Source organism: Martes martes, assembly GCF_963455335.1.
Source record: "Martes martes genome assembly, chromosome: 2".
Lineage (NCBI taxonomy): Eukaryota > Metazoa > Chordata > Mammalia > Carnivora > Mustelidae > Martes > Martes martes.
In genome coordinates, this window is record NC_137889.1 from 50,984,016 (window position 1) to 50,994,485 (window position 10,470).

The 10,470-nt window shown below is 38.9% G+C and overlaps 1 pseudogene across 1 annotated transcript; it reads left to right on the forward strand.

Annotated features, from left to right (window-relative positions):
- The first annotated feature begins 7,475 nt into the window (after window positions 1-7,475).
- Window positions 7,476-9,906, forward strand: LOC308338256 (furin-like; annotated as a pseudogene). The gene is made up of 2 exons: window positions 7,476-7,553; window positions 7,712-9,906. The product of its transcript is annotated as a furin-like (transcript).
- The last annotated feature ends 564 nt before the right edge of the window (window positions 9,907-10,470 follow it).

Here is a 10,470-nt window from a genome sequence, read left to right on the forward strand (position 1 = left end):
CAAGGAAATGTTGAAAAAAGAAAAACAAAGCTGGGGGTATCCTGTTTGCCTGATTTCAAGCTGTATTACAGAACTGTGATCACCAACACAGCATGGTACTTGCACAAAAACAGACACATAGACCAATAGAACAGAAGACAGAGTCCAGATATGAACTCTAATCTCTGTGGTCAACTGATCTTTGACAAATCAGGAGAAAATATCCAATAAAGACAGTCTCTTCAATAAAAGGTGCTGGGAAAACTGGACAGCTATATACAGAAAAATGAAATGGACCATCCTCTTATACCACACACAAAGATAAACTCAAAATGGATGGAAGACCTCAGCTTGAGGTAGGAATCCATCAATATCCTTGAGGAGAGCATAGAGAGAAACTTCTTCAAAATCAGCCACAGCAACTTCTTTCAAGACATGTCTCCAAAGGCAAGGGAAACAAAAGTAAAAATAAACTTCTGGGACTTCATTCATCAAGATAAAAACTTCTGAACAGCAAAAGAAACAGTCAACAAAACAAAGAGGCAACCCACAGTGAGAGAAGATATTTTTAAATGGCACTATAGACAAAGGGCTGATACCCAGAATCTATAAAGAACTTTTCAAACTCAACACTCCAAAAAAACAGATAATCAAGTCAAAAAATGGGCAGAAGTCATGAGCAGACACTTCTCCAAAGAAGACATACAAATGGCTAACAGACATGTGAAAAAGTGTTCATCATCATTAGCCATCAGGGTAATTCAAATCAAAACCACATTGAGATATAACCTTACACCAGTTAGAATGCCAAAAATCGACAAGGTGAGAAATAACAAATGTTGGAGAAGTTGTGGAGAAAGGGAAACCCTCTTACACTGTTGGGAGGAATGCAAACTGGTGCAACCACTTTGGAAAACAATGTAGAGGTTCCCCAAAAAAATTAAAGATAGAGTTACCCTATGACTCAGCAATTGCACTACTGGGTATTTACCCCAAAGATACAGATGTTGTGAAAAGATGGGTGTACCCCAATGCATACCATATGCACCCCAGTGTTCTTAGCAGCAATGTCCACAATAGCTAAATTGTGGAAAGAACCAAGATGCCCTTCAACAGATGAATGGATAAAGAAGATGTGGTCTAGGGGTGCCTGGGTGGCTGAGTGGGTTGAGCTTCTGCCTTTGGCTCAGGTCGTGATCTCAGTGTCCTGGGATTGAGCCCCACATTGGGCTCTCTGCTCAGCAAGGAGCCTGCTTCCCCCTTTCTCTCTCTGCCCCACTCTTTGCCTACTTGTGATCTCTTTCTCTGTCAGATAAATAAATAAAAATCTTAAAAAAAAAAAAGATATGTTCCATATATACAATGGAATATTACTCAGCCATCAGAAAGGATGAATACCCAACTTTTGCATCTGCTTGGATGGGACTGGTGGAGATTATGCTAAGTGAAATAAGTCAAACAGAGAAAGTCAATTATCATATAGTTTCACTTATTTGTGGAACATTAGGAATAGCATGGAGGACATTAGGAGAAGAGAAAAATGAAGGAGGGGAAATCAAAATGGGAGATGAACCATGAGAAACTATGGTCTCTGGGAAACAAATGGAGAGTTTTAGAATCAAGGGGGTGGAGGGTGGGTTAGCCTGGTTATGGGTATTAAGGAGGGCACAGATTGCATGGAGCACTGGGTATAATATGCCAACAATGAATTATGGAACACTACATCAAAATCTAATGATTTACTGTATGGTGACTAACATAACACAATAAAAAATGGTAATTCTTCACATAATTCTCATACTTTCACATAATATGTCTAAAACTGACCAGTATAAGTTAATAAAGCTTGGAAAAAAAATAAATGGGTTCAGTAAAGTTGTAGGATTTGCAGGATACAAAATTAATACACAGAAATCTATTGCATTTCTATCAATAATGATGTAGCAGAAAGAGAAATTAAGAAAAAAAATTCCATTTACAATTGTACTACTCCTCTCTCCCCAGAAAAAGGAAAACCAAACCAAAACAAAACAAAACAAAACAACGACAACAAAAATAACCCATAGGAATAAACTTAACCAAAGAAGTGAAAGACTTGTACTCTGGGACTATAAAACATTGGTAAAAGAAACTGAAGACAACACAAACAAATGGAAAAATATTTCATGCTTATGGGTTGGAAAAATTAATATTGTTAAAGTCTCCATCCTATGCAAACCAACCTATGTATTCCATCCCTAACAAAATACCAGTAGAATTTTTCACAGAACAAATATTACTAAAGTTTGTATGGAACCACAGAAGATATTCAAGGGCCAAGCCAAAGCAATCTTAAAGAAAAAGAAAAAAGCTGGAGGTATTACAATCCCAGATTTCAAAATATACTACTTAGCTTTAGTAATCAAAACAAGATGATGCTGGCACAAAGATAGACCCACACATCAATGGAAAAGAGAAGAGATCAATCAATATATTTCAAAGGAGAAAAGAATATATAATATGGAGAAGACAGTCTCTTTAATAAATGATACTGGGAAAACTGGATAGCTACATACACTATAATGAAACAGGACCACGTCCTTATACCATACAAAGAAATAAACTCTAAATGGACCAAAGACCTAAGTGTGAGACATAAAACCATAAAATTCCCAGAATAAAACATGGGCAGCAATTTCTTTGTTATCAGTCATAGCAACATTTTTCTAGATAGGTCTACTTAAGCAAGAAAAATAAAAGCAAAAATAAACTATTGAGACTATACCCAGATAAAAAGCTTTTGCACAGCAAAAGAAACTGAGATTTTAAAAAAGCAGCCTAGTAAATGGGAGAAGACATTTACTAATGATGTATCCAATAAGGAGATAATATTCAAAATGTATAAAGAACTTATACAACTCAATACAGAAAAATCCAATTAAAAACTGGGCAGAGGACCTGAATAGACATTTTTCCAAAGATGACATACAGTTGGCCAACAGGCACATGAAAAGATGGTCAACATTACTAGTCATTGGGGAAATGCAAATCAAAACCGCAATGAGATATCACCATACACCTGTCAGAAGGAAAAGAAAAGAAGCAAGTATTGACAAGGATGTGGAGAAAAAATAACTTTGATGCACTGTTGGTAGCAATGTAAAAGGTGCAAATACTGAAGAAAACAGTTTGGAGGTTCCTTAAAAAATTAAAAATAGAAATACCATGTGCTCCAATAATATATTACTAGGTATTTATTCCTCCCCTCCCCCAAAGCCCAAAAATATTAATTCAAAAAGATGTATGCACCTCTATGTTTATTGCAGGATCATTTACAATATCCAAGATATTGAAGCAGCCCAAGTGTCCATCAATAGATGAATAGATAAAAAAGTGGTGTGTATGGGATATTACTCAGTCATAAAAAGAGATCTTGCCATTTGCAACAACGTGGATGAACCTAAAGGTTACTGTGAAATAAGTGAAATAAGACAGGAAAAGACAAAAACTGTATGATTTCAGGTATACGTAGAATCTAGAAATAAATAAATAAACAAAAAGAAAAAGATCTATAAGGACAGAGAACAAACAGATGATTGCTGTAGGGGTGGGAGGAGGGGAGTGAGAGGATGGAAAAAATGTGTAAAAGAGAGTGGGAGGTAATAGTTCCAGTTATGGCATGAATAAGTTAGGGGTAAAAGGTATAATAAGGAAATAAAGTCATTGATATTATAATAGTCTCATATTAGGACAGATAATAGCTACACTTGTGGTGAGCATAGCATAATGGATAGATTTTTTGAATCACTATCTTGTACATCCAAGACTTATGTAACATTGTGTGTCAACTACAATAAAAAAATGAGAGAAGATACAAATTAATAATATCAGAAGTGAATTATGGAACATCATGACTGACCCTACAAATGTTTAAAGGACAAAAATCAATACCAAAAACTCTGTACCCATAGATTTGGAACATTAGATGAAGAAATTCTCTGAAAGACACAAACTATAAAACTCACTCAGGAAGAAATAGGTACCCTGAATAACCATATGTCTACTAAAAAATTTAATTTGTGGTTCAAAATTTTCTGTCAAAATTTAATTCTGTGGCTCAAAAAATTTTTAAAAATTAAGTGCCAATGTTTTCTTTACTGAAATCTACCAAATATTTAAAAAAGAAATACACTAATTCTCCAGTCTTGTTTGGAAAATAGAGGAGAGGAAACACCTCCAAAGTCATATATGAAGCCATGACTACCAAACACTAAGACTACATATTGACATTATAAGTAAAGTATATTAAAGAATTTTCATGAGGATATTCATGACCAACCTCAACAGAAGGTTAACAAATCAGATTTAGTACATAGATTGAAAAAGTACACACAAAATGAAAAGGAGTAAGTAAAATTACCTCTATTCACAGGTTACTCGATTCTAAAGAGTCCACAAAATTCCAAAGAATCTATAAAATGTATGTGGAACTAGTGGGTTCAGTAAGGGTCAAAATAAAAGGTCAAACTACAGAAGTAAATTGCATTCCCATGAAATAGCAATGAACACCACAATTCAAAATGAAAAGAAAAAACCTTTAAAAGTAACACACACAAATAAAAATATTTAGGTACAATTCTAGCAATGGATTGATATATAGAGATGTCTATATATATTCTGTATACTGAAAACTAAAAATAAAAGAGAAAAAAGAAAAAAACTTGAATAAAATAAAACAACATAACTAAGGAAAAAAGAAATATATAATGTTCATGTATCTGACGACACAAGATTGTTAAGTTGTGAATTTTCCCTAATATCATCTACCATTTCTACACAATTCTAACAAAAATCCCAGAAAGTTTTTTTGGGGGTAAATATCAACAAGCTGATACTAAATTTATATTAAAATGCAGATAAACAGAAATAGTCAAAATAAGTATAAAAAGAACAAGTTAAGGGACTCACACTTAATTTCAAGACAATTTGAAGGTATGGTAATGGAAACAGAATAGTATTGGTGAACAAATCAATGAAATAGGACACAAAATGCAGAAATGGACCCATGCAAATGTAATCAACTAATTTCTTCAAAAAGGGCAAAGGATGTGAATCAACTGAAATCCTAATACCTTGCTGGTGGAAAACTAAAATAGCAGGGCCACTTTGGAAGACAGTCTGGCAATGTTTAATAAGTTAAATATATATGTATCATATAACAGCTATCCCATTCTTGGGTATTTCTTCAGAAGAAATGAAAACATGTTCATGCAAAAACTCATCTGACAGTTTATGGTAGCTTTATTTCCTCAAACAAAAAGCAACCCTTATGTTCTTCAACTGGTAATATGTAAGCAATGTGGAATATTTGTATGATTGTAATACTTACAAATAAAAGGGAAGAAAAACTATTGAAGAAGTAACAACATAAGTATATTTCAAATGTATTTTGTCAAATAAAAGAAGCCAGACCCAAAACCCACATCGCATTACTGCATTTACATGCCATTCTGCCAAAGGCAAAATTATAAAAACTGAAAACATCACTGGTTACAAGGGGCTAAGGGTTGGGGTTAAACTGATTGCAAAGTGATACTAGCAAACTTTGGGGGGAATTCAAGTTTACAACATTTTGATTATGATGGCATTACTCAACAATAACTGCCAAATTCAGGGAACAGAGTACAGTTTAAATTAGACCTTAATAAACCTGATTAAACAAAAAGTAAAAAGCAGTACTCAAAAATGTACAGTTGTATAAAATATACTTCTATTAGGCAACTATTTCTTAAATAAGAAGACAATAAACAAGAAGAAAGGAAAAAACATAAAATAGAAGACTGTCAAATTTTATATTACTTTATTTATTTATTTATTTATTTATGAGAGAGAGAGAGAGAGAGAGAGAGAAAAGAGAGACTGTGAGTGGGTGAGTCGGGGCAGAAGGAGAGGGAGGGAGGAAATCTTACAAAGCAGTTTTCATGCCCAGCACAAAGCCTGATGTGGGGCTCAATCTCACAACCCTGAGATTATGTCCTGACACAAAATCAAGAGTTAGACGGTTATCTGACTGCACTACCCAGGCACCCCTGTATTACTACATTTCAAGATATTCAATGGCTGCCATAAAAATGCAAATATTACAGACTCTAAATTGAGAGAATATATTTAAAACAAAATCTATGAAAATATTAGTACTTAGTAAGTAAAAGATTTTATAAAAGAGAATATTTAAAAACCAAATAGAAAAATCAATATGAGATGCAGAAAACATAGGAGAACATAAATATATAATGCAAATATTAACAGACCTGAGGGGATAAATAGACAACAATACAATAATAGAAGAATACCCCACTTTCAACAATGGACAGAAAATCACTAAGGTAACAATGGGTTTAAATGACACATTAGATTAGATGGACATGACAGATATTTATAAAACATTCTATCCAGAATCAGCAGAACACACAATTTTCTCAAGTGAACACAGTATTTTCTGGGAGATTATATGTTGGGTCACAAAACAAGTCTTAATAAATTTAAGAAGATAGAGATCATGTCAAGCATCATTTCAAACCACAATGGTATGAAACTAGAAGCCAGTTACAAAAAGAAAATTGGGCACTAACATATGTGAAAACAAAACATGTTATTGAACAACCAATGAGTCAAAGAAGAAATAAAAAGAGAAATTAAAAAATCTTAAAACAAACAGGGAGATACAATATTCCAAAACTAATAGGATCCAGCAAAACCAGTTCTACAGCCAGTTCATAGTGATAAACAGCTACACTTAAAAAAAAAAAAAAAAAAAAAGGAAAAGTTCAAATAAAGAATCTGACTTTATACCTCAAAGAATAGGAAAAAAATGAAAAAAAAAAAAGAATCTTAGTACAAAGAAGGAAACAAAGGTCAAAGTAAAAATAAATGAAATAGAGACCAAAAAAACAATGGAAAAGATTAATGAATCTAAGAGCTTATTCAAATAAAATAGGCAAGCCATTAACTAGATTTACTAAGAAGAGAGAATATCAAAATACATAAAATTAGAAATGAAGGAGACATTACTGTATATCCCTTGATATACAAAATAATCAAATTATCATATGAGACTGTTATACACACTTACATGCCAACAAATTGTACAACCTACAAGAAATGGACAAATTCCTAGAAAGATGAAACCTTCACAGACTAAATCCTGAAGAAATAGAAAATCTGAACAGATGGATTACTAGAAAGGAAATTGAATCTGTAATCAAAAAACTCTCAACAAAGACAACTGCAGGACCAGAGGCCTCTCTGGGAAATTCCATCATACTTTTATAAAAGAATTAACACCAATTCTTTTAAAACTCTTACAAAAATTGAAGAGGAGTGCGATATGGAGCTGGAGCCCCAGGCCAGGCCAAACTGTGCTGGTAGCTGGCTGGGTAGAAACCACTTGCCCAGCCTCCCAGTGATGACATTGCTCTCTGGCAAGGGAAGACCATGGAGCTGAGGGCCTGTTTGCTATGGGTGGTAGCAGCAGCAGGTGCCTCAGTCCTGCTGGCAGCCATGCCCTTGGCACAAAGATCTACACCAACACCTGGGTGAGCATTCCAGAAGGCCCAGTTGTAGCTGACAGCCTGGCACACAACCATGACTTCCTCATCCTGGGCCAGATCTCAGCAACTACTACCACTTCTGGCATGGAGAGATGACAAAGCAGTCCCTGTTGCCTCACCACCAGCAGCACAGTGGCCTCTAGAGGGAGCCTACAGTGGATGCAGCAGCAGGTGGCAAAGCATTAGACCAAAGGGATGTGTACCAGGAACCCAGGGATACTGTTTCTCCAGCAGTGGTAGCTGTCTGCCATCACCAGTGGGACCTCAACATGAAGGAGGCCTGGGCTCACAGCTATAGGAGTATGGCATTGTGGTCTCAATTCTGGATGATGGCATTGAGAAGAATCACCCAGACTTGCAAGGCATTATGATCCTGGGGCCACCTTCAATGTTGATGACCAGGACCCCGAACCCCTGCCTCGGCACAACGTGTGTAGGCCAGGAGGCTGAGGTGACCCACAATGGTGTCTGTGGCTTAGGTGTGGTCTACAATGCCTGCATTGGAGGGATGCACATCTTAGACAGTGAGGTGACAGACATGGTAGAAGCATGTTACCTAGGCCTGAGCCCCAAACACATCCACATCTACAGTGCTAGCTGGGGTCCTGGGGATGACAGCAAGACCATGGATAGGTCTGTGTACCTTGCTGAGGAGGTCTTTCTCCTCGTGGGGAGAAAGGGCCACAAATGATGGACTCCATCTTTAGGCCTCAGGAAATGGGGGCTAGGTGCACGACAGCTCTAACTGTGACATCTGTATCAACAGCATCTACATGCTGTCCATCAGCAGCATGACAAAGCTTAGCAATGTGCTCTGGTGCAGCAAGGCCCATTATCCTCACCAGCCACAGATTATAGCAGTGGCAACCAGAGCAAGGAGTAGATAGTGACTAGGGACTTGCAGCAGAAGTGCACAGAGTCTCACATGGTCACCTAGGCCTCTGCCCCATTGGCATCTGGCACCATCACTCTCACCTTGAAGACAAAAAGAATGCTGCCTGGTGAGACCTCAAAGCTAGCCTACCTCATTGTTAATGACAGTTCACCAATGGTTTGGACAAAAAGTGAGCTAGGGCTATAGGCTGTTGGACACAGGTGCTATGGTGGCCCTGGCCTAGAACTGGATGACCGTGGTTCCCCAAAGAAAGTGCATCAGGGATATCTACACTAGGCCAAGGACATCAGGAAGAAAGTAGAAGTGCAAAATACTGTGACTGCCTGTCTGGAAGAGCTCAGTCATATCACACAACTGGAGTATGCACAGTCCCACCTTACCCTGTCTTAAAATCATCATAGCAAGCTGGCCATCCACCTGGTCAGCCCCATAGGCACCTGCTCCACCTTTCTGGCTGCCAGGTCAGACAATTATTCTACAGATGGGCTTAATAACTGGGTCTTCAAAACCATTCCTGGAATGAGGAACCCTTGGGGCAGTGGGTCCTGGAGACTGAAAATACCAGCAAAGACAACTTTGGGACATTAAGTTCACCCTTGTGCTGTGTGTCACAGCTCTGAGGGCCTACACATACCTCCTGAGAACAGCAATGACAAGACCCTCACTTCTAGCCATGCTAGTGTGGTGTGCACCTGAAGAGCTGTGTCCAGCATTGCTCATCAGACTTCAATCCCCAAGTCATTGGTACACACTATAGCACTGAGAATGACATGGTGATCATTTGGGCCAGCGTCTGTGCCCCCTGCCACACTTTGTGTGCCACATCCCAGGGATGACCCCCACAGACTGCCCCAATTACCCCTGGCATGCCTCCTTAAACCCTATGGAGCAGATGTGCTCCAAGCAGAACCAGAGCAGCCTTGAATCCCCTAGCAGCAGCTGCCCCCAGAGGTGGAGGTGGAGTCCCAGCTAAAGGCAAGTAGCCTGAGGTAGTGGCCGGCCTCAACTGTGCCTTCCTCATGTTGGTTTTCTTCACTATATTCCTGGTCCTACAGGGGCACTCGAGCTTTAGCTTTTAGAGTGTGAAGGTGTACACTGGACTGTAGCCTCATCTCCTACAAGGGGTTTCCCTCATCTGAAGTATGGCAGGAAAAGTGTGCATCTGACTCAAAAGAGGATGAGGGCCAAGGTGAGAGAACCACCTTTCTCATAGACCATGAGCACCTGCTGCCTGCCCATCCCCCTCCTTTGAGCATTTTTAATTCATATATATATGTAAAATTTTATCTTTGGACTGGGTTTGGACCCCAGCTGGGAGGAAGATGGGCACAGACTTCTTGTCATCCTACCCTTGGACTGCCTGACTGCCTGAGAGGAGGCCCCAGGAGCAGCTGGGGGAAGGGGGAGGGCCTCACTCCATCTTCCAGGATCCCCTCCATATAGAGAAAGAAGTGGAACATTTAAGGCAGCTTTCCAAGGTCCAGGCACCGCAGGATTTCCCTGAGGAGTGAAAAGGGTCAAGCCTTGTCTTTCAGGATTCCTGACTTGGACTATAGGCTCTTGCCCTTTCTCTCTCTATAAAGCAGTAATGGCCCCATCCAGGCAGCAGAGGCTAGCCTAGGAGGATTTTGAAGGAGAAGGGCTACCTCTCCAAGGTCTTTAGTATCCCCAATCCTGCACCACATGTCTGGTGAGCCTTAGGAGGAAGCAGTGATGAAAAGAAGGACAAGGCAAAGCAGGTGCTTCCAGGGTACACATGTGTATGCATGTGAACATTTGTCCCTTTGTCTACCTGCCTGCCTGCTGAACTTTACTGGCCCAACCAAGCCCCATGCTCGTGTCCTGACCAGCCTTCTTTCTTGGGCCCTTTTCCCTCCTGCCATGGTCCAAGTCCCTGTTTTCTGAGCCCAGGACTGCCTGGGTGGCATTCACAGTCCCAGAGCCCCTGGGTGGGTAGCAAGGAGGGACAGTGTGAGGATCACAGGAGTTATTTGAGGATGTATTTCC